Source organism: Callithrix jacchus, chromosome 1, assembly GCF_049354715.1.
Source record: "Callithrix jacchus isolate 240 chromosome 1, calJac240_pri, whole genome shotgun sequence".
Lineage (NCBI taxonomy): Eukaryota > Metazoa > Chordata > Mammalia > Primates > Cebidae > Callithrix > Callithrix jacchus.
In genome coordinates, this window is record NC_133502.1 from 135,497,146 (window position 1) to 135,523,249 (window position 26,104).

Here is a 26,104-nt window from a genome sequence, read left to right on the forward strand (position 1 = left end):
TGTGAGTAATCCACTTTGCCACTAAACAGAACAAAAACATTATTCACCAGCACAGTTAATCAAATAAACATTTCTGCCATGAGATTGGTAATCTACACCATTTCAAAAAATTTTTAAATTTGTAGCTATTTGGGTTTTATACTCTCATGAAATTGTATATGCAAGTAAGTCATTAATGAATTGAAAGTTTATGTTTATTAAATTTTAAAAGATTGTTTTTAAACACTTCAGAAGCCTTTATATCCACTTAATTATGTCAGGATATAATTTACTGACTGAATTTCATTTACTTTATTTTCAGAAAGTACAAGAGCTGTATTTTTCAAAAGTTTAAAGTGCTCAAGCATTAGTGACATAGAATAATCTCCATTCATTGCTTCTAAATAGAGATTTTATGTAGCTTTTTTCTGTTTCTATACTTGAACTTAAGGATAATCTTGCTTTGCAATGCATAAAATTCAAAGAAACTGTGAAAGTTTTGATGGTCTTAGAAGACAAGAATAGATTGTAGTTTCTTCAGGTAATTACCTGAAGAATTATTAATAACAAATTTATGTTTTAGGGTAGGAAGAGAGTTAAAGAGAAAGATAAGAAGATCTGACCAAAATATGGATAATAGTTGAGAAGAGTTTCCAGGATGTAATAGAAAAAGTAGATAAAAGAGTACTTGAGTAAGAGTGCAATATTTTAAATCCTCAGAGCCAAAATAATAGAGTATGTCACTGTATTGCCATCTTAAATAACAGGTGAATAGACTTAGAATGATAAATACGTTCAAAGAAATAAAAGGCAGAACAATGGTATAATCTTCAGAAAATTGGAGTATCTTTGAAGCATATTTATAAGATCATGTGCCATAAAATGATATTCACTTCTATATTGTGTAAAATATAAATGCTTAACGCCATCACTTTTTTTACTGCACCTTCAGAAGTACAACTGCTTATGCCATTAGAGTTGAGAATAATTAAAGAGGAAACCTTTATAGTAGTGGCCTTTATAGTATTCATATGCCAGCATTATGTGTATCTTAAAATAGCTCCTTTCTCCTCTTGAGAGTAAAGGGACTCAATTATTACTATATGCATTCTCCTAAATCCAAGGGATCCCCATTCTTTAACAACCTGCTCAGTGGACTTAGAAAACAAATAGAAAAGCTATACATTATTCATATACCTTGGCAGCACACTAAAGTCCTTAGAGCAAGTGATAAATGATCAGATGTCATTCTTGAACCTTACCTGGTTTACTCTTTTTAAAAATCCAACCCTTGCTGTCTCCCACACAAAGCTCTTGGCCGCTGGGTGAAATCCAAGCTGAGTAGTTGATCATGATAATTCCAACACGTCATGGGCAGCAGCATCTCTCAGAGTCCCACAAGCCAACTGCTTGAAAAGAACCTGCAACAAGAAGACATTTCTCCATTTTAATTGAAAAATAGTGAACCGTGTCCTAGGTCCAGGAGGCATCACAACTTAATCAATAAGGGAATCATAAAGGAGTGTGTGAGGGGCTATAAATGCCTCTCAAGATGCTGATAAACATTAAAACTGGAAGACTGAAGTTTATGTGCTACAGGAGGTGTTTTTGCAAAGAGTATGTTCCTCTTCATGTTGTTATTGATCTACTCAAGCCATCACTTATTCATGAATGTTACTGATATTAAAACTTACACATGCTATAGTATATACCACCTCTCCTTCAGGTAGATGACCAGTTGGAATACTCAGAGCATTTTTCTGACTTTACCCAGAATACCCCAAGCTAGCTGGGCAATGAGATGCAACAGGGCAAAACCTGTCAGCAGTTAGAGCAAAATCCACAAGATTGTGGGTCAAGGAAAATTTCCTTTGCAACTTCCAAAGCTCCAGCCAATGTCAATATTCCTGATATAAATACTGGGTCACCTCTCTAGGATAATCTGTGAGAAACAACTTTGAGGGACATATGTAAGGTGTAAATTCATCAGCCACCATTATTGATATCAACATACAGACTATAAGACAGTGACCAATTTAAATGCATTGTAGCCAGAGTCTGTACACAAAGGAATGACCAGACCCAAGAAAGTCATTAGACAGCTAATTTGAGGGCAATGTACCACATATTTAATGATTCAGTTGTTTACACCCATGAGCAAATATGGCGTTTAAACTCAATTAGCATGCTTGACTTTCATTTATACAGAGAAAAACCTATGTGTAATCAGTAACCTTTATTGGACTGTTACCTGATGCATAAGAAACACTTCAATAGAAGATTAGGATGATACTAATGAATAGAATTGCTCGTTGGTTTTCCCAGGGTAGCTTTTAAAACTATTAGATTGTTTTATAACTGTAACAACTGTATTTAGTAATACATATACAAAAACAAATATATTACTATTATTTTCTAAGTAGTGCACAGAAAAGGCTTAAAGGTTATTTTAAGTCTGTAGGGAGACTTGTGAATAACTATGTTCTGAAGATTCGTGGACACAGGTGCAAAAACTGATTTTAACAAGCAACAAAATAATAAATCCTCATCCACCTGTGATTAGAGTTTATGTATTCCCAGAAGTCAGTGTGGAGACTTTGTTAAAAGGCACAACAGTATGATATCCTATTATGCCATTTCAGCTAGAATACCAAGATGACAAAGGGTTCAAGTTGAACACATGCCTTGGACTAGAAAGTAGCACTTCAAAACCAATCCTTAAACAAAGAGATGTATATATGACACACTAAACGACCATACTGCAATTCAAAACAGGAGTGTTATGCTGATGCTATCAGATACCTGTAAGTATCCACACCCACTCAACGCACACACATCTAAAATTTTTGTATTTGTTGATCCAAGTTACTTATTAACCTATTACCTTCCAGATGCAAATTGTTTTTATTCATGCCAAAATCTTTTCTACTTCCTATTTTCTTTGAAGATCTTCTGGAAACTATCCTATCACTTATCTTATAAACAAACCTGTTTTCATGAGTGGTAAAGCTTTTTTGGTCCTTTGGCAGCCATGAAGGATATTAAAAGAAGCCGTATACTACTGGACCAGATGACAGGGAAGAGTTTATAACCATAATTTCTAAGCTTCCAAACTGGCTTTGAAGTGAGAAATTTTTTAAAGCTACTTGCTTTGGAAGCACTCATCTGTGACTTAGTGCCACTTCTCATACTTTGGTTCTGCCACTTTCTATTTTAAAAGTGAAAATAAGTCAGTATAGCTACTTGCTTTATAAAATGGCTTTATTTTATTAAACAGAAATGATGCTATTGATCCCTCCTCAGAAGGGGTAAGTCTTGTGTATTTTCTTTTCAGCAGTCATGATTTTCACTGACCTTTGTTCATCTGTTTATTCATTAGCCCTGTTATTCATTTCACGGATTTTATTTGAGTATCTCTGTTGTGCCAGGCATGGGATTTGGTACTACAGGTACGAAGCAAGAAGACTGTATTCTCTTCATGAAAAGATTACCACCTATTCTATTCTGATTTAACATGTTCTTGTATCCAAGAAAGGCAGCAACATTACATCCAATCAAGATAATTAGCTTTACCTTATAAACAATCTGCTGTGTGACCAGAGCAGGGAAATTCACGAAGCTTGTCAGTCAGTGACTGAAGTACTATAGGCTGAGGGAAAAATCTACAATATAGAAGGATCAATTCACATAGCTAATGCCTGTGAGGTTGTTATTGCATGTGATAGATTTGTGTAACTCTTATCTCTTCTTCCATAACCTCATGTAGCTGAGTTAAAAATGAATCAATTAATCCAACCAATTAGGTTTTGATAGTACAATAACATCTATGGCATCAAACATAAGCACTGCCTTCCAGCTCCTGTGTTTAAGGAATTGTAATACAATCCTGTGTGCTCTGCATCACATCCAAGTTAACAGACTTTTGTGCGTGTTGTGGGGGGTGGGGGGGAGATCCAACTGTTTTGTACAAGTTGTTTGAATAATCATACAAAAATTGTGTAAATTTGTTTTCTCTAAAAGGATATATAAAATTAAATGCATGTATTCTCCTGGAAGAGAAGTCTATCAGGGGTCATAAGAAGTACCAATTCCATGACATTGGTTTGAAACTGTATCCTAACATCAACTTTCATTATGAAAAAACATGCTTTAAACAATTTTTCACTCATCTCTCTCCAAATATGTTATTAAATGAAAATACAATGAAAACAAAAGGACAATTATTTAAAATACTCTTAGATAGTAAGTGATGTTTTTTACTAAAATCAATATATTTTTTTAAATTTTTTATTGCATTTTAGGTTTTGGGGTACATGTGAAGAACATGCAAGATAGTTGCATAGGTACACACGTGGCAGTGTGTTTTGCTGCCTTCCTCCCCCTCACCTATATCTGGCATTTCTCCCCATGCTATCTCTCCCCAACTCTCCACCCGCTGCTGTCCCTCCCCTATTCCCTCCAACAGACCCCAGTGTGTAGTGCTTCCCTCCCTGTGTCCATGTGTTCTCATTGTTCAACACCTGCCTATGTGATTTTCAAAGAATTTAATTATTTTGTTTTGAAACTCTGCTGTTACTGGGATGTATAATATGAAAACAAGCTATTTTCTTTAATGCTTTCATCATTTTTTGAGAAACTTATTCTTTTAAAAATGGATTCTGAATGTATTTTCTTGTATGTAAATTATCCCTCAATAATGATTTAAATGTTCTAAAATGAATTTTTGACAATGTGCAAAGAGGTTCAAGATAGGGACATGGTATACAGAAGTGATTGATAAATCACTGTTGTACCTTAATTTAAAACAAGACCAAAACAAAATTTGGAAAAAAAAAGGAGAAGAAATTCTAATGTGTACAAACTCTGTTTTCCTGTGTGTTGGTCTGGCCCTTGGCGCTCTGTGATTGAATTTTTGTATTTTTCGTCTTTCCTTGTGAACACCACGACTACTTTTAGTTTATCTTACTGCTTTGAAGAAAGCTTTCCAAAGGATCCCCTCAGCACTTAGGCACTCATTTTATAGGCTATCGATTTGCACTTGTTGACATGTTGCTTTTTATACGTTATCTCAGTGATGCGTTTCATCTTCCCCATGGAGACAAGTTGCATAGCCCTCTAGGTGGCCAACAGAACTGGAAGAGTACTCAGCATTTAGTGAGTTCAGTGTATTTGTTAAATGATTGCTTGGTCTCGGTACATTTTGTGAGCTTTTTGTCTGTCACTCATTTTCCCATGCTAACACAGAATATAATAATCAAGAATGTGCAAACAGGTAGATTATCAATAATCAAAGTTACAAGACTTTCTGCCGTAGAAATGTCAAATTTAGCCTTTTCTGTCACTAATTTTAGGGAAATGGTAGGTTTGGCCATTTTTTATTCACAAAATTATTGCTTCCAAATTCCTTTTTATTCATTTAATCTGATGAAAAGATCAAAAATTACATATCAGCAGGCAGAGGTCATCAACAACCAGCACTAATACTTGTAAATATTGTTGCTATCTATTTTATATGTATTTTATTTTTAATTGTCTCCCAAACTGTGGGAAATTTGTACTATAATAATACCTACTTTACGGTGATTAAAAGAAGAATCAAAAAGTTTAAGTTACTGACTCAAGGAGATAGAACCTTTGAAGAACTGTTAATTGATAGTGCTGTACTGTCAATTAATAAGTTCCTAGAGTCTGAATTTGAAAGATTCACTCAATTTATAGATGAAAAGCTTAGTCCCAGGGAAGTAATGTGACATATCAGAGGCCACTCAGATCTCAATAGGGGCGGCATGAGCATTTAAACCCACAATGCTCCTGTCTTTCCAATATACCCCTTTCTTACCCAGCTTACTCAACCTGATGTCCAAACAACTTATAGATTTCCAATTCACTTGATTAAAAAAATGATGTTTCCGGTAGGTTTTATTTCATAAAGATTACAAAGCCAACAAACAAATTAACAGGATTTTGCAATACAGTTTTAAATGAATTTAATTTTGAAAGCAACAGATCATCTTTCTCTCATTTTTCTAATCGAAGAAAACAAAACGTAGACACAAAGAGGAGACTGTGTTGATAGACTGTGACGAAGCCTGTGATTAAAGTGCGAATAGCACATCGGTGTTTTGCTGATGACCACTTTGCATGAGTAGCTACATTATTATTAATCACAAGCTGGAAATCATCTTGTAAAATACTCATTTGATATTATTTTCATTTCAGAACCCAGCAGGAAGCCCTTCAAGCTACATAAAGCAAGATCTAAACTAATGCTATCAATCACTGAGAACTGAGTGCTTGATACTCAAACACAATTCCCCATGTTTTTGTCTTCGCTCAAAGATGCCTAATTTTGAATTATCTAGGAATTTTATCAATTAAAACAGGCCATATTCTTTTCATTTTCTTCAAATTAGGCATCCATTTGTCACATTCCCACATTTTCCACAGGTGAAAACTTGCCTCTGTCCTTTTTCCTTCCTTTCCTGTTTTCCCCCTTCCCCTGGCCTGCTTTCTTCTTTCTTCCTTTTTTTCCTTCCTCCCTTCTATCCTCCTTTCCCTTCCTGTTCACCTTCTTCATTTCAACAAATAGTTATAAATGTATTAAGTTCTATGCAGTATGCTAGGCTCAGAGGGTAAGACAAGATACCTAGTTCCTGCCAAGGTATTGCTCATAGTCTAGTAGTACGAATAGAGAAGTAAACCAGCTTATTACTAAAGAAGAGTAGAAGTCCAACCTACATTGAACATGTCAGAACATGTCAGCTTTGAGTAGAAAATAGTTCATAAATTGATCCCGATTGGCTTGGCTTGGCCTGGTCTACTTAGAACTCATAAACAAAATATAATTATCAGGCAGTTTCCAAGTACCTCACATACTCTGAGTTTTCTATGACGTAGAGATAGATCTTTTATGTTATCAAAACGCATAAGCTGGAATGCCTCAGGGTCACGTGTGTGTCTCTTATATGTGAATACAGCGACTTTGCAAAGGAGCTAAAGAGCCACCAACGGTGAGCAGGAGAAAGCTTAGCCTAAGGATATTAAAAACAACATTTGAAACACTGTTTTGCCAGAAAACACATTTTTTGCATTGGTTTTGGTCACTGGCCACCAGTTTGAGATTATCCTTTGTAACCTTTAAAGGGTCACCACCCACTGCTTTCTAGATACAGTATAGGTCCCATTCCACTGCCTTTGGCAGAATCCCTGACAGGTTAAAAAACAACAGCACACACACAAACTTCTCCTTGGAAGGCCTTTCTAGTGGGGGAGAAACACCTTCTGAATTAGCTCAACAAAATTATGAGAGTGTTATTAATAATATGGGTCCCTGGGCAATGTCCCAGAATTAATGAATCATCATGTCTAGAGTGAGACTGGAGATTCTGAAGATGACGCTTGCCTAGATTACACTTAGACAAATTAATGTTTAAGAACCACTCTTCCAGAATAATGTGGGGGGTGCATGGCAGTATATGCAAACTTATGTACATGGCATTTGAGGTAGGGGCATAAAAAAATATTGACACACTGTGTGTATATCATCTGTGCACGGGAATCAAATTCCTTGACCCTGAAAACAGCCCAGGGAGTGGAGTGTATGGTGAAAACAGCCTTCTGAGAATGCGGTTTGAATGTTTACAAGGTCACAGGTACTTCAGCAACCCACCTCAAATGACCATCTAGTGGATGTTTGTAGTTAATACAAGCCCTGTCAATAAATACTTGGTGGATGGATGCTGGGGTGGACTCTCTTAGAAGAGCTACCCCCAGCCCCACTCAGCTGGAATTGTCTGAGTACTTCATTCTCGGCATTCACTGCAATTTATGAGCTCTGCAAGTGGTGTCCCCGACGTGGTGGCCTTGAAGTTATGCGTGAAGAAGGAGAGCTCATCAATTTTGGGGGCATCCTGGTAAGGGACAGTCCTGACTCCCATCAGAAGGATGGGATGCATGTGTAAAATATCAGCGTTTAGGTTATCACGGGTCGAGAAATGACCAAAGAGCAGAAAGTATTTTTTAAAACAGTGCAACAGCTACTTAAGTCTATCCAGTGCACTGTAGGGCCTGGAGCGCTACACAAGCTTATGCTCTTAATTTGGGAGGAATGCCCTTCATTTCCTGATTAAGGAAGCTTAGATCTAGAGCTATGGGAGCAGGTAGGTCACTGCCTGAAAAGAGGATATGAGCAAGGTCATTTTCCTAGTGTTACTATTTTGACCACCTGGGCACTAATATGCTCTGCATTGTAGATAAAGAGGTTTATCTACCAGATTGTGGTGAGTCAAACCACCCCTCTTCTCCACCTGAAGGGAATTCAGGGGATTTAAAGGAGAAGAAAAAACAGAAACCAGAACAACAGGGGGAGATTTCTCTCCCCACTTCATTCCCTTCTATGGGGAATAAGGAAGAGGCTTTTTCTAGTAAGGATAAGGACGGACTGGACTCTTTTCCTCCCCCAATAGAAAAGCTATTGCCCTCCTTTCCTCCACCCTTAAAGAGACCTGTGTTTGTTGGCCTCATTCAGGCAACAGCGCCTCCAATCCCCCTGGAGAAGATTGGAGGCCGCCCAAGGGACGGTTCTTGGATAAGATCCCAGGTGAGTGAACATCTATATGATGGGGTAAACGTGTCCTCAGTAATGGCTTCTTGACAAACTTCCCTGTGGGAGGGGTGCCTCCAGGATGGAAGGAAAGTGGCTGATTATGATTGTCTTTCTAATATGCTAGTTCTTACTTCCTACTTCCAGCATCGGCATTTCTGGCCTTGCCTTTTTACTGTTTCCCTGGAGTATAAAGGAAAGCTGCATGCTGCCTCCTGGGTTTTATCCCAGAAAGCTGTGGATTTCTTTCTGCCCACAGAGGCCTGGGGTAGGAGAGTTGCTAAGATGCCATGGAGTGTCCAGTTGGTCAGTGGTGGTCTGGGGAGGTTTCCCCTTTCTGGGTTTGTGGTGACAGAGGGAAGGCCAAGAGACACAGACTGAGTCCCTGGGTGGCTGCAGGCCGCTCCAGCCCAGTCCTAAAAATCAGCTCACCATGGTCATGTGTCTTAGTAACTGTGCCCAGAAAGCGGCCTGCTGTTTGCTGTGCTGCTGCTTTTCCCATTTCTGCCCTTCCCTGCCACCCCTCGCATGTCTCAGTTGACAAGCCATTCCTTGTTTCCCTGGCCTCCTGGGGAAAGAGCAAAGAAACATTCCATGTACACCCGAACTTTACTAGCCTAAGGTGGGCAGAGGAGTGTGGAGCAGCCTACAGTATAGAGCTCTGTGGGGAGGAGCCCGCTAATGAGGGGTGCTCTCCCATAGCCATGTGTTAAATGCTAACTAGGCTGAGGTGGACAAGCTCTGCCAGCTGCTGTCATCTTCAGAAGATAGACGCAGCAGTAAGAAATGTTTGTTTAGCTTTTTAATAAAATGTTTAAAAACACTCTGGCTAGGAAATTTCCAAGCAGACCCTGTGCTGCGTCTGCTCCTCCCCTGAGCCTCTCTGCTTGGGGGTGGTAAAAATAATAAAAAGCCCAGTATATTTTCAGTGCCTTACCTTACAGGGTTGGCTCTGGGCGTAGGTGGTCTGGAGGATCAGGAAGTGGTCTTCTCCCAGCCTGTTACCCTCTTGCCTCCTGCCTCTGCACGTATATACACGCACTTTACCACCTGGTCATTCTCTAGCCTCTTGCCGCCACCTGTGGTCTTCCTTCCTCTCGGGCCAAGAGTGGAAACAGGTGGCAGGCTATTAAAAAGAGAGGCGGCTTAAAGAGCCTGGAGCCCGTGAAAAGAAATCAGCCACAGCCCTACTTTTCCAAGCTCACTTCTAGAGCATTCCAGCTAAAGGCTAATGCAGGAGAATGGCCAGAAACTACAGACATTTAATAATGTCTTTGGGTTTTTTCTTTTCTTTTATTTTTTTAAACACTTATGCTAATTCACTACAGGTTTATTATCCTGGCAACTTGCAGTCACATTCTAATAACTTTCAAAGGCCAAAATATGATTAAAAAAATCACTTAAAATATCCATCCTTTGCATGCCTTAATTTAACAGGTAGGCTTTATCTTTTGCTATTTCTGTATTTTATGTGCTATGTACCTGTCTCATAACCCCTCTAAATATATACAGAAGACCACAGATTTAATAGCTTCTCTTCTCAGTAAGGGGCACTGTGTCCAGTTGTCAGAATATGACATTGCTACTCTTTTCCTACCATTAAGCAAGGAACAATTTCATATTCTCTTAGCTTGTGATCTTGATTGGCAAATAGCAATAGTTGACTTTATTGGTAAATCAGCTTTCATTTACCAGCCTTTGACCTTCTGAACTTTTCACAATCTGTGCCTGTTATGTTTGTGTCTATTGTTGCCTCTGAGCCCTTGCTTCATGCCACCACTGTCTTTACAGATGGTTCAGGAAAACTGGAAAAGGCAGCTATAGTGTGGCAGGATACCAGGCAAAACCGGCAACACAAAATCCAGGAACATTTTAAAACTACGCAACAGGCGGAGTTAGGTGCCCTAATATTAGCCTTACAAACTTTTCCTCATCAAGACATAAATATAATTAGTGATTCTGCTTATGCAGTGTATGGTATTGCTCATTTAGATCTTGCACATGTGAAGGGCATTACTAACGAATCTTTACTAGCTTGGTTTCTTGCAGCACAAGAGCTCTTCTGTGACCGTCTTCGCCCTCTTCGTGTCACACATATTAGCTCTCATTCTAGGTTACCTGGTCCCTTGTAAGAAGGGAATGCTGAGCCAATGCTCTGGTACAACCACAAATGTGGTAAGCAGATTCTTCTGCATTATTGTGAGCTCAAGCTGACCATGCTTTTTTTCATCAGAATTCCCACAGAATCCAAGTGTTAAGTTTCATTTAACACTTGCTTAAGCGCTCATCATTATTGAAACTTGTCCTAATAGCCAATGGCATTCTATCTCTCCTTTTCCCTTAGGGTTTGGTGCCAACCCACAAGGTCTGATGCCTAATGCTATCTGGCAAACTGATGTTACTCAGTATCCACCCTTTGGATGCTTTAAGTTTCTCCACGTTACCATGGACACTTATACAATCTTGATACATGCTATCCCCTAGACCAGAGAAAAAAACCAAAGATGCAATTGCTCATTTGTTTAAATCTATTATAACTTAAGGCCTTCTACAAACTATAAAAACTAATAATGGTCCTTGCTATCTTAATGCTTGATTTGCATATACATTACAACTTTGGCACGTACAACATAAAACTGGCATCCCCTGTAACTCAAACAGTTAGACCATTATTAAACAAACTCATCAAACTCTTTAAAATATATCTCAATAAATGAAGAAGGGGGAATACGGGCTATCTCCTGGAGAACAGGACTTGTAGTCGGAGAATCGACCAGCAAAGGCGGTGATGGCCTGGAAGGTGCCTGACATTACCTGAGGACAGCTAAAGAAGTTGGATCAACAAGCAACTATCCGGCTTGCTGCCGTGGAAGCCCCTGCAACTGCAGAGAATGGATTTCTTAGTTTCTGGTGGTAACTGGGGAAACTTCTGAGAAAGTAAGACAGGCATGGATGTTGGGGTGGCTGATAATTCTTGTCCTATGCCAAGTGAGATCAGCTCATTAATATGTTTATTGGAGTCATGTTCTGAGTCCCACTGTTTTTAATGTTCTTATGTGGTGGGATGCTGACCCACCTTTGTCATCTAATGATTCTTCTTGGACAGGAGGTCGATGGATGCCCCTGTATTATCCCCTTAACTGAAAATCTGAGGTAGATTAAACTTAATGACTCCTTGCTTTTATTGTCTAGTTATCCCCCTCTTTGTTTTTCCACAATAGCACATGGTAAGTGTGTTACTTTCACTCCTCAGGAGTATCTTTACTATCAGCCCATAAGTGATGCTAAGCTTACAAATTTGACTTTTATTTCTGCTGTTACCACTATTCTCACTGAGGTCTCTAATCATGCTACACAAGTGCCTGATCTTCCTATATATCGCCCGAGTAGGGACTGGTGGTATGAGTTTGAGGCCATCTGTTGGTCTCCATGCAGACAACCTGCACCATGCCAAGGGCCTCTGTTTGATAATGGCACCTTACTTGATTGGGACCCCCATGGTTATCTTATGTCTGCAAATCAGTCTATTGTATTTGGGAGTCCCTCCAATAATTCCATCACCTGGTCAGAGTATGGGCTTTCAGGACCAATATTACAACTAAAAGGGAAACAAGCTTTAAGCCCTGCTTATACCCAAATTTTGGAGATTAGGACTTCTTTTTTTTTTTTTGAACAGGTTCTTTCACATGGTGAATACATTAATAGTGGTGGGAACTACACTCTTTCCTTGCGGAATAATGTTACGGATACAGTCTTGATTTGTAATACATACCCTTATATACTTGTGTTTGGGCAAGGTGTTCCTAATACAGAACAGAATCAATCCTTTTATACTACTAAAATATCTTTCAGTAGTTGGTATGCTACATGCTTATCTCATCAAAACATTACACAGTTAAACATAACCTACGTCATGCCTTTAAAACAGCATGCAAAATTGTGGCTGCCAGTTAATTCAACCCAGAGCTGGGAAGGAAATTCCACCTTGCAGTTATTTAGAAACGCACATCTGCAGGTGACTTATCATGACCATTTGTCTTCTCAAATTTCCACTCTTGAGTGTGAATTAAAGAAACAACTTGAAGAATGGTTGCAGTAATTACAAACAAGTACCCTTCATCAATTGTAAGAAGGCTTTTGATGGTTAAACTCGAACTTGGTTGCCTAAGTTAAACATATGCATTTGGGTGATGGCTACTATACTGATTCTTTTTTGTATCTGTTTGCTAGGCATTTTCAGATGGCTTTGTGCTGCCACCTGACACATCTATGACCAGAGAAGAACCACAGAAGCTTACCTTGCATTGGATGACCACCATGCTCTAAGAATTAAAAAAGGGGGAGATGTAGGGGGTACATGGCAATATATTCAAGCTTATGTACATGGCATTTGAGGTTGGGGCATGAAAAAATACTGACACATTGTGTGTATATTGTTTGTCACAGGAATGAAACTCCTTGACCCTGAAAACAGCACAGGGAGTGAAGTGTGTGGTATGGTAAGGACTGCTGAAAACAGCGTCCTGAGAATGTGGTTTGAGTGTGTCCAAGGTCACAGGTGCCTCAGCAACCCACCTCAAATGACCATCTAGTGGATGTTTGTAGTTAATACAAGCCCTTTCAATAAATATTTGGTGAACGGATGCTGGGGCGGACTCTCTTAGAAGAGCTACCCTCTAGCCCTGCTGGAACTGTCTGAGCATTTCATTCTTGGCATTCACTGCAAGCTATAAGCTCTGCAAACAAAGCCTGTTTTTGATTTTTGTCAGTATTTTTCTACAACTTTTAATGTAAAACATTTATTTCTCTTTGAGTTTTAGATAGTTTATTTTGGGGGAAAATGATTCTTCCACAAATTGCATATATTGAGAAGTGTTGTTTCAAATTCTACACAAGAAGATCATCCCTAAGACACATAATTGTCAGATTTTCCAAGGTTTAAATGAAAGAAAAATGTAACAGGCAGCTAGAAAGAAAGGGTAGGTAATCTACAAAGGGAATCCCATCAGGCTAACTGTGGACCTCTCAGCTGAAACCCTGTAAGACAGAAGAGATTGGGTGCCTATATTTAACATCCTTAAAGAAAAAATCTTCAACCAAGAATTTTACGTCCAGCCAAACTAAGCTTCTTTGGTGAAGGAGAAACAAGATTCTTTTCAGATAAGCAAATGTTGAGGGAGTTCCTTACCACTAGACCTATCTTACAAGAAATCTTGAAAGCAGCCTAAATATAGAAAGGAAAGACTGCTACCAGCTAATACAGAAACACACTTAAACACACAGACCAGTGTCACTATAAAGTAGCCACACAAATAAGCCAATGGAATCAATTTATTAGTGTAAGGCAGACTGTGCCTAAAATGGGAAACAAGAAATGACAGAGGGTAAGTGGTCTCATCAGAACTTACATTTCATGAAGAAGAAACTATCATCTCTATACATAACCACCTCATGAACAGTGCTACTGCATGAGTTTGACAGCAATACCATTTCCTGATGGCATGTATTCAGCATATTTGAGATATACAGCCCCTTTTAGGCTGGAAGCAGTGGCTCACACCTTTAATCCCAACATGTTGGGAGGCCACACCAGGTGGATTACTTGAGCTTAGGAGTGTGTGATCAGCCTGGGCAACATGTCAAAACCCTGTCTCTACAAAAAATACAAAAAAATTAGCCAGGCCTGGTGGCACATGCCTGTTGTCTCTGCTACTCAGGAGACTTAGTTGGGGGATCACCTGAACCCAGGAAGTTGAGGCTGTAGTGAGCCCTGATAATACCACTGCATTCCAACCTGGACAACCAAGTGAGAACCTGTCTCAAAAAAAGATTACAATCCCTTTTAGCAGGATGGTGGTAGTAGGGATGAATCAAAAGTAACACAGTATTCTAAAGAAGAGAGATGGGAAAATAGCAAGGATTTGGCAAGTAAGCACTGAGAATTAGTGTGTCACACTGTATGCTTTACCTACATGTTCTCATTTAATCTTCATAAGAAACCTGGGAGACAGATACTACTTCCATTTTGCAGTAGAAAGGCATGGAGTCAGAAAAGATAAATGGCTTGCCTGAGGTCAAAAAGCTATGAAGAAGACTTAAGATTTAAAATTATGACTTGTTAATTCTTTAGGTCCTATGCTTTCTAGCACAATAAATGCTTGTAGGTCATTTGTCCTATCAATTTGCTTTTGATTTCCCACATCAAGAATAAAGCCAGGTCAACCCATTTCTCTCTCTATTTCTAACACTTCCTTCCCCTAAACACTGTATTCTACTTTGTCCCAAGATCAGATATATAGAGACAAAATACAAGAGAGATAATGTAATGGGAAGCTTGTGTGTGTGTGTGTGTGTGTGTGTGTGTGTGTGAATATGATTTTGTTTGTTTTTGTTTTGGCTTTCCATAAACCAACATGCTCCTCTTCCTATTAATTCTCTGATTTTTATTAGGAAAGCATATAGAAGTTGCTGCTGAGGATAATCTTGGAGGGAAGGAAAGGCCTTCTTTCTATTGCAGTCTGGGAATGAGAGGGGCTTGGATGTGACCTAACTCAACTAACATGACCTAAATATGAAAGCCTGAGGGACTGACACGAAGATTTTTTAACTGTAGTCATATATAAAATTGAATCTTGAACAACATGTGGATTAGGAGCACCAACATCCTCATGCAGTTGAAAATTTGTGTACAATATTTGACTCCCCAAAAACTTAACTACTAGCAGAATACTCTTGACTGGAAGCCTTATTGGTAACATAACAGTAGATTAACACATATTTTGTGTGCTATATGTATTAAATACTGTAATATTACAATAAATTAAGCTAGAGAAAAGAAAATGTTATTAAGTGAATCATGAGGAAGAAAAATATATTTACTCTTTATTAAGTGAAGCGGATCATCACAAAGGTCTTCATCTTCACTGTCTTCATGTTGAGTTGGCTAAGGAGGAGGAAGAGAAAGGGTTGGTCTTGCTGTCTCAGGGGTAGCAGAGGAGGAAGATGTAGAGGAGATAAGAGAAGAGGCAGGAGAACAAACACACCGGGTATAAATTTTACTGACAAAAATCCACATAAAAGTGGACACAAGCAGTTCAAACCTGTGTTGTTCAAGGGTCATCTCTCTCTCTGTGTGTATATATATATATATGTATATTATACATACATTTTTAAGGACAGACACATAACAATGATAGCTAAAGCACTAGTTTTCCTGCAGTATGATCTAGGCACACAAGCTTCCTTATTTCTGTGCATATGCCTGTTTTGTGAGATGTGAATCTCCTTCTGTTGAATTATTTTTCTTCATATGAGAGTCAGTCATTTTCCAATATTTATAACAAAAAATCCTTACTGATACAGAAACTCATTGTTTGAAAATTTTAAATAATTTTTAAAAATTAATATATATTTATATGTAATATGTAATTTTTAATATAAACTTCACTTGGCATAGAATTAAATAGCTACATATATGTATAATTTGTATTATTAATCACATTATATACATATGTACTGATTTACAAATATATACATTATATGTATATATATGTAACTCTTGTACAGTTTACATAGAGTAAAACATAAGATTTTATGTATACATTCAGGTCAATATTTTTAAGAAATAACTATATCCCTGAAATCAACACTTCCATCAGGATATTGAACATTTCTGCACCCCAGATAAAGCTTCCTGATACCTCTTCCTGTCAATACACACCTCTGACAGGCAATTAGTATTCTGGTTGTAAAAGATTAGTTTCACCTGTTCTTGAACTTTATATAAGTGGAATTATATAGTATGCACCTTTGTATAAGTCTTTTGGTGTATGTATGTTTTCGTTTTTCTTGGATAAATGCCTAAAAGCAAACTTGCTGGGTCTTAGTTATATCTATGTTTAACTACATTAGAAATTTTACCAAACAATTCAAATTAATTGAAAACCAACTGGCACGCAGCTAGGAGACTAACTCCAAGTAGCACGAAGTATGTCAAAGAGAATAACAAAAACTAAAGCATGAAAAACACAATTTAAATAAATAAACTATAGCTGAGTTTATAATGCTTCTAGTAAAGTTAGCAGTAAGATGGAAAGTTCTTATTAGTTATTTTAGAAAATATCTTAATTCTATTACTTGCCAACATTCTAGGAAGACTTTTGCAAATGACTTGCAGATATACTGAAATAACCAGAGCAACTTTACAATAAAGATACATTAAAAGAGATTTGCTTTGTACAGAAGCAGTTGATGTAGCCATATTAACCATACTAATAAACTACAAAATAAAAACCATATGATCATCTCAGTTGACATACAAAAGGCATTCGACAAAATTCACCATCAATTCCTCATAAAAACTTTAAGAGAACTGGGACTAGAAAGAAATTTCTTCAACCTGATGGAGGACATCTGCAAAATCCTGGAGCTGATATTATGCTTAATGATGAAAGTCTGAATGCTTTCTAATTAAGATCAGGAAAAGACAAGGATGTTAGCTGCTATCACTTCTATTCAACATTGTAGTGGAGGTTTTAACCAGTTCAGTATGGCAAGAAATAAAAGGCATCCAAATTATAAAGAAAAAGGTTAAAACTGTCTTTATTTGCAGATGCTTGTCTAAGTAATCATCAGAATCTACAAAAAAGGTTAATAGAACTAATTAATATGTGAATTTAGCAAGGCTACAGAATATAAAAACTATATACAAAAACCAATTATATTTTTATAGTCTAGCAACAAAACATTAGATATTGAAATTTACACAAAAAAGTTCCAATAATATAATATTAAATGTAATACATGAAGATGAATCTTTCACAAAATATGTACAAGATCTGTACAATGAAAACTATAAAACATTGCTGAGAGAAATTAAAAACCGAATGAATGTAGAGATACACCATGTTCATGGGTTAAAAAATCCATTATCGTTGATGTTCATGTACCCCAAACTGACTAATCACAATCCCAACAGAATTTTTTAAAGAAATTATATACTACTTCTAATTTTTTTCTTAAGATGGAGTCTTGCTCTGTGGGCCAGGATGTAGTGCAGTGGTGTGATCTCAGCCTCACTGCAACGTCCACCTCCCAGGTTCAAGCAATTCTCCCGCCTCAGCCTCTCCAGTAGCTGGGACTACAAGCATGTACCATCATGCCTAATTTTTCTGTTTTTAGTAGACAGGGGGTTTCACCCTGGTGGCCAGGCTGGCCTTGAACTCCTGACCTCAATTGATCTCTGGCTCAGCTTCTCAAAGTGCTGGGATTTCAGGCATTAGGCACCATGCCTTACCTGATTCTAAAATTTATTTGCAAATGCAAAAAACCTCTAATAGCCCCCCAAAACTTTGAAAATTAAGAAAAAACCTTAGAGAATTAATGACATCTTATTTCAAGACTTTTTAGAAAATGACATTTATCAGGTTTTCAAGTATGGTTTTCTGTCAAAACAGACAACTAGATGAATGGAACAAAACAGAGAACAGAAATAGACCCACATATTGACAACTGATTTTCAACAGATATACAAAGATAATTCAGTGGAGAAAGGATAATCACTTCAACCAATGGAGCTGGAAAATTTGGTACTATAAAAAATAAAAAGAACCAAAATAATTTTAATTCCTACCACATACTATGTGATTTAAAAAAATTAACTCAAAGACCATAGACTGCCTTAGTCCATTCAGGCTCCAGTAATAAAATGCCTTAGACTGGGTAATTTATAAACAACAGAAATTGTCATTTATAGTGCTGGATGCTGGGAAGTCCAAGATCAAGAAGTCAGCAGATTTATCGATGGGGCTTTCTTGCTGCAATCTCATGAGAAGAAAGGGGTAAACAAGCTCTCTTAAGTCTCTTTTATAAGGGCACTAATCCCACTCATGAGGGTAGAGACTTCATGACTTAATTATCTCCCAAAGGCCACATCTTGTAATAATATCACATTGGGAATTTCAACATACAAATTTTGGGAAAGCATTGAAACCATAGCGTAGACCTAAAAGTAGAACATCTTTTGAAGCAAACAAAGAAGAAAAGCTTTATGTATTTGGGTTAGGTGAAGATTTCTTACATACTACACACACACACACACACACACACACAAATCCATTATAAATCGATAAATTCAATTTAATTAAAATTTAAAACATTTTACACTGTGAAAAATCAATTTTAAGAGAATGAAAAGAAAAGCCACAAACCAGGGGAAAATATATGCAAATTATATTTTAAAATCTCATGTATAAAATACCTAAAGAACTCTCAAAACTTAATCATAAAAAAAACAAACCAATATTTAAAAAGGAAGGTAAAAGAGTTGAATTCACACTTCACCAAAGAAGCTACATGGATGGCACATTAGCACATGAAGTCATCCTCAATGTGATTAGTTCTTAGGGAAAGGCAAGTAAAACCAGCACGAGATATTACAACACAGCTATTGGAGTAGATAAGATTAAAAAGGCTCACCATACCAAGTATTGGCAAGGGTATGGAGGATGCTAAACTTTTATACAATGCTGGTAGGAGTGTAACATGACACAACCATCTTGGACAGTAGTTTGATGTTTCTTAAAATGATAAACATACACAGCTATAAAATCCAGCCATTCAAATTCTAGGTATTTACTCAGAAGAAATGGAACATACGTACATACAAACACTTGCACATAGTTGTTCCTAGAACTTTTTCTTGGCATTTTCCAAAAGCTGAAAACTACTCAAACATCTACCAACACGTGAGTGGGTAAACAAATAGTGTTATATCCATGGAACAAAATTATACTGGGCAATAAAAAGGAATGAACCAATGGCACATGGAACACATCAATGAATCACAAAATAATCATGCTGCATGAAAGAAGCCAGATTCTCCTGCAGTCCTCCAAAAAGAATATATACTCTTCTATTCCATTTATATAAAATGCTAGGAAATAAAAATTAAAATTAATTATGATTACAGAAAGCAGTTCAGTGTTTTTCTGAGGATGCAGAGAGGAAGCATGAAGGAGAAATTTAAAAGACACAAGAAAACTAGTGGGGGTGATGGATACGTTGATTATTTTGACTACAGTGATGGTTTCATTGGTATATTCATGTGTCAAAACATAAAAGTGTACACTTAAGTATATGCAGTTTATTATATGTCAATTACAGGTAAATAAAGCTGATTTAAATAAACAAATGGGATATAAGTATAAAGTTTAATTTGAAAATTTCTTTAAAGTTAAATCTCTTCTATCTGTAGTAATTTATAAAAAAACATTGTCCCAAACCTGGTCGAGGACAAACTTTTTTGACCAGAGATACTCACATCAGTCTTCTGGGAAGAAATTTTAGTGCTGATAAAATGCTCAAGCAATTTTTAGTGAAGTTTAATAATACTAAGTCTTCTTCTAAAATTAGCTAACCACTCATTGGTTATTAGTCAAGTGTCTACGTTCATTAGCTCTATGTTCCTTTTTTTTTGTATCCAGAAACCATTAATTGTCTAGTCAATCTTTTCACTTTGAAATTGTCCTTACTGAGAAAGAATATTTCAATTGGCCAGCTTAGCCCTTTCTTCTTGCAAACTTTGAAATAACAATTTGACATAAGCTCAAACAAATTTTCCTAAATTTTTATTTGAAAATTGTAAATCATTTAAATAAGAATGAGAGGGAGAGAAGGAGGGGAGTAATAGAGGGTGGTCAAATAAAATAAGAAAATGATTAGTGGAAATCAAATTATTAATATTTTGAGGAAAAAATGACAATTAAAAAAATAAAGTGAGTGATTATTATTAAATTTTGAAATTAATGGTAAAATTGCAAAGAAACTAAATAAGAGGATTTCAGTCAGAAACATCAATATACATAGAGCACTATGTAGTATTATAATGTTTTATTCTGATTAAGGGACTAGTGGTATTTAAAAATCACTAGATTGGGTTCAAATGAGACTTTATTCCTTCTAACAAAAATGTATTTCCACCCTTATATAAGGCAGAGTGCAATTATTATAATTCTGAGAAAATTTTAATAGTTTTATTAGCACATGCCAACATGAAATAAACTCATTAGTGGCTTCCTGTCATTGCTGTTTCCATTTGAAATAAAACTTTATATCACTCTCAACCCAAAGGAGATTTCATAGCAAAAGAAATCACCTTGTGCCTTTATTCTTAATCAGAGCTCTGCTGTGTCAGGAAAAAAGGAAAACTTTATCTTCTTGCTTTTAATGACCCAAGGGTAGTTATTTATTACATTAAATGCCATGAAAACCCACAAAATACAGAGGATTTCAGGCTGAGACAATATATCATCCCTACTTTCATACAAACTGATTAACAGTCCGGTAACCAAGCAAAATACCAACAGAGAATAATCCCAACACCTGTTCCAACAACTGATGAAGAAACTTTGCTGAATAAAGGTTTAATCATGATTTCTTATATTGCACAGACAGTTTTGTAGTGAGACTACATAATTACAAGTGAGAGGAATGATATCCTTGGCTAATACATAATTATATCTGGAAGTATAACCACTAAATTGGGAAATTAAATCATTTCAAAAGAATGCTTTTCACACTCACAGTATTCAGGGAACTATTTAATGAGTGGGGTCTCTGGGCTCCTGCTCACACATTCAAATTCTTAGGTGCAATTTGGGAAATACTCAAAAGGCCCAGTAAAAGGGTTTTGGTACTTTGTGTTAGAATAATTCAGACAAAAGTACAGTATATAATATTTTGTAAAGAAGCTTTTGCTGTTTCACCTCTACAGGAATCATTAAATTTGGATAACAGTTGACTGTGCCCATTTTTAAATCTAGGGTGATTCAAATTCTTGAAGTTCCATGTGTAAAGATTAGAAGAAATTGAAATCTTTCAATCATTGTCATCCCTGTCTGTAAGACAGCCCATTGTCAGATTGTCAGACAGAGAGGCTAGATGCTGTCAGAATCACCCTCTAACTTATTCTGTATCAAAGTCTATTTTAAATAAAGTTGCTTCTCAAGTTCAAGCTTCTAAATGAAATCAGCATCAAGTAATAAATTCTTTCCCTAATGCAAACTGGAAATGGGAGAATTTAAAGAGTGCCAATGAATATTAACTAGAAGTCCTATCCACATTATCAGTTAGCTTGATGGCACTTTGTATGTGCCTGTGAAGGGTTCTTGTTTGAAGAGGGCCTTAAAGTGTTCATAGACAGACTTAGGTGCTCAATACCTTGATAACTTCAAACAGTGTAACCAGTGAGAATTGATTTTTGGTCTTTTTAAGTCCTATAGCATGATTGTAGCATGAAATACTACACTTAAATGCAGCTGGATCCATAGTTAGGGTAAGCAAAAAGTTGATCACTAAATCCACAAGTCTTTTGATTTGAAACCCAAGACAAAGTTTTAGAAATCAGATTCAGTAAATTTTAGAGCAGAACAGGAGCTTAACCGTGTATTCTAATACCTTTCTTCCACCGTCTCCCATTCCTTCTTCAAGAAATAATTGAGTGCTTCTGTGTTCAAGGCACTGAGTTTATTTTACAGGTAAAGAAACTGATGGCCTAAATATAAAACTGTTTCCCCAAAGCACTTTGCCAGAGCTAGGCTTTTGTTTATGACCATCACAAAATCAAGTCGACAGCTCTTTGCTCCATCATGTCATTTCATATTAAAAATTTGAATTTACATACCTCAGTGGAAACAATGGCAATGATTAAAATTTAAAAAAATTCAGAAGGATAGAATGCTTTATTATATTCTAAAAATTCCCAGACGATCATTGGTAACCCAATCAGAGATAGATAAATAAAAAGACGCACTCTTGGTCTGATGTGGAGTGACTTTTCATAGGACAAATATTTACATCCTAAACTTGTTCCCTCCTGTGCCTCATCTTTATTTATGGAAGCATTCTAGCTAACCAGCTGTTTTTACTGATAGTATATAAATTATTTTTGTCACTTGAAATATTATGTTCATATTAACCTAGGGTTTTTTAATGAGTTTTTAAAAATTATATTTTAAGTTCTGGGGTACATGTACAGATCATGCAGGTTTGTTACATAGGTATACAAATGCCACAGTGGTTTGCTGCATCCATCCCCCCTCACCATAATCTACATTAGGTATTTCTCCTGTTATCCCTCCCCAATGCCCCCCACCCTCTGCTATCCCTCCCTTAGCCTCAGCCATACCTCAACAGGCCCCAGTGTGTGATGTTCCCCTCCCTGTGCCGATGTGTTCTCATTGTTTAACACCCACTTATGGAGTGAGAACATGCAGTATTTGGTTTTCTGTTCTTGTGTCAATTACCCAAGTTTTAATAAAAAGAAGGGCTGGTTAGTGAGAGAGACTTTAAAAGTATTGGTAGATGATTTACTGGTTTAGATACTCTCATTAATGGGATCCAGTGGAATGTGGCACTCCCAGCATATATGAGAACAGCCACTGTAGTTCAGCAAGAATATACCAGAACTTCATTTATATATTCTATATTTTATTATGTTCTGCTTTCTATTTCACATATGTTTATTAGAGTAAAAACTATGAGTATGATGTTCAAAGTACATAATTCTTGGTATAAGATATAAATATAGAGTAGGATTTGTGAATATGCAAATTAGTTTATGGATTAAACACGTAGTCTCCAGGGCCAGATCTTCTGAGTTTCAAATTTAAAAGTGGCTCTGTCAATTATCACTTATCTATGTGATTGTTGGCCAAGTCTATCAACCTTTCTTTGCCTCAAGTTTCTCATTTACAAGTACAGATGATAATATAGAGTATTTGTCACTTTATAGAATTGTCATAAACTTTAAATGAGCAAATATACATGAAGCATTTAGTATAGTACTTGTCATATATTAATAATAAGCAGCCAGTAAATGTTAGTTCTTAAAGTAATTATTATGAAATATATATTAATACATGCATATATATACATTTTGAAAACAGTACCAAAAGTTCTTTTTTTATTTAATGAGCATACAATGAAATACATACTGAGGAGATATGTATTTCATTGTACACTCTTATCAAAATAAAAAAAGACCAACTGATGAAGACAAACAGATAAGGCGATACGTATTTATGTAAAAATAAAAAATTATTGTATGCCAGCTCTGTGTTGGGATTGAGGGAACTCAAAATTAATAAGACACTGACCTTGTCTTTTAAGGGTTTTCAGATATTTCAGGAAGCAAGAAACAAAGGCAAAGAAGTGGAATCTGGAAAAGTATATAGCTAATTTGAAAATCTATGAAAGCATCTATAATACAGGTACAATAGCAAATCAGTTACAAAAAAGATCATGTAAAATTGGGTTGTTTTAGGATGCCAAGCAAGTCCCCAGAGAAGAAGTGGCATTTGAACTTGTACTAAAGGACAAATCATGTTTATGAAACCAATACACACAGAGTGTCTAAGCAAAAGACATCAAGGAGACATTAACAAATGCACACAAACTAAGTACACTGGATTGTAGAAAAGGGTGTGATTTATATTGAGAAGTTCCAAGAAGGCCTTTCAGAAAAACATTTAATCTGACAGCAGAATGATTAGTAAAAATTAGGATGAGAAACTTTTAACCACCCTTATCTCCTAGCCATCTGAGAATACCGAAAGCTCATTCTCCATTTTGCTTCCATTAATTGCCAAAACTCTCTTTTATCAATTGAGCACATGCTACATTCACTATGCTAACTTGGCTATTTCACCTATATGACAATATACATCCTTCTTTATCCTTATGTTGAAGATGCTAATTCTCTCTTTCTTAGAAAAATTAAGTTCTTAGAAATATATTTTGTACTCTATTAATGTACTCCAATTATATTTCTTACGTTGCATAGGATAATGTGAAATTTTGAAGTCTGAAGATTTGGCTCAACTATTCTTGAAGCATGAATTATAAGGATGCATTCAGCATGTGATGCATTTTGTCAGTATGAGTTCCATATACCGTGTGAGAAAAGAGAGTTGTAATTTTCATGAGAGAACTGAAATTCCAGATTGACCTTTCTGTATTTATCTCAGTTTAGAAAGTTAGAAGAAAAGTTTCTGATGAAGATTTCTCCCTAATTTGTGCCAAACAATAATGTCCTAAAAAGAAAAAGAAAAATCTTATAAATATAACTGAAAAATTTTTTGTCTAAAAGAACAAATAAAAATCTTATAAATGTGACTGAAAAACTTTATTAGTAAAAACTTTCAGATCATTATTAGAAGCAAAATATGTAAAATAACTGAAAGTAGAGCTGTTCAAGGTAAAATAAGTTTGGTAGAGTCCATGAGGGTTCTATGGATTATAATTGAAACTTGAATATTGTAGGGATGAAATTTTAATGGATTCAGCCACCACTTCATTACTCTGAAAAACAGAGTTTTTTAAAAAAGATATTTTCAAAAGACATTAATTCTATTTGCTCTCTCCCTTTTCTTTTGTTCACATAAAAGTAGGTTGATTGTAGAAGTGAAATATTATATTAATTCATACAGGGTACAAGAACAGCTAGCTGTGTTAGCAGTTACTAACTTTCAAAGGTTCCCTGTCTGCTAATTTAATTCATAGTTCTGTCTGCCACACAGGGTATGGGCCAACTTTTAGCATCTCCATAATGCAGTCTAGTCAAACCCAGTTCCTGCCTTTGTTGGGACTAAGCACATCAAAAGGAAAAGAGATAAAGAGGGAGTTTGAATGTCCATTCTCTCAGACATCTGTGCATGAGACACATTAAAAGACTATCAGCAAGGAATACACATATGCTGCAGCTAAACAAGAAACAACTGAGTTGAAATGGGTACCTAGCTCTTCATCCCACCAGGATTCCCATGTTCTTTCAAGGTTCACTGAGCTAATACCAGGCTGCAATTGGACTAATTTGCTTCACAATTGGAACAACAATGACTCAAAGCATTCTGTCCTCATAAACATCTAAGAAATGCAAAGGAAAGAATTTCTTTCATTGTTTCTGTAGAAGTGAAGTACATTGAGTGAGAACTCCACATTGTAAATTAGCACTTGAAAAAGTTAAGTGCAGATCATGAACATCAAATTATACATATATTTCTATTTATATTATTGATTTATTTATGAGCACATATTATATTGCATAATCTCCAAATTTCTGTTTTGGAGAAGAAAATTAATGTTTGCAAAGTGTGAACTATGTGTTTATCTTGGTAGACTCTCATGACAACTTCAGGAGTTGGAGATTATTTTTACCAAGTTCGAAGAGGTTAAATGGCATACCCAACGTCACAGGACTTGCAATGGTCAGTAATAAAATGTGACACTTGTTTGGCTGAAGATAAATTTCATTCTCTTCACAACTACAATAAAACCTGTCTACTTAGAAAATGAGCTCCGAAGGAGAGAGAGATCAATTGTTCTATTGACTATTGACAAGAATTATGCCTGGCATTACTGGTCTTGTGGGTATTTAAGAAGTATGTCCCATAAAAGATCCTTATTATTTGAAAATGTAAGGACATAAGACTACAATTGGGAATGTTTGTTACTAAAAATTGTAAT

General features: G+C 36.3%; 1 protein-coding gene across 11 annotated transcripts in view; it reads right to left on the reverse strand.

Annotated features, from left to right (window-relative positions):
- Positions 1-26,104, reverse strand: part of LINGO2 (leucine rich repeat and Ig domain containing 2) — a 1,279,451-nt gene that overhangs the window by 349,487 nt on the left and 903,860 nt on the right. For 8 of the 11 annotated variants that reach the window (XR_013534666.1, XM_078370450.1, XM_078370421.1 and 5 more), the window contains one exon: positions 1,242-1,400. The gene's annotated coding sequence lies outside the window, so the exon portion shown is untranslated. Of the gene's footprint in view, positions 1-1,241; positions 1,401-15,460; positions 15,525-26,104 lie in introns of all 11 variants that reach the window. The other 3 variants (XM_078370435.1, XM_078370447.1, XM_078370458.1) reach the window with 1 other exon arrangement.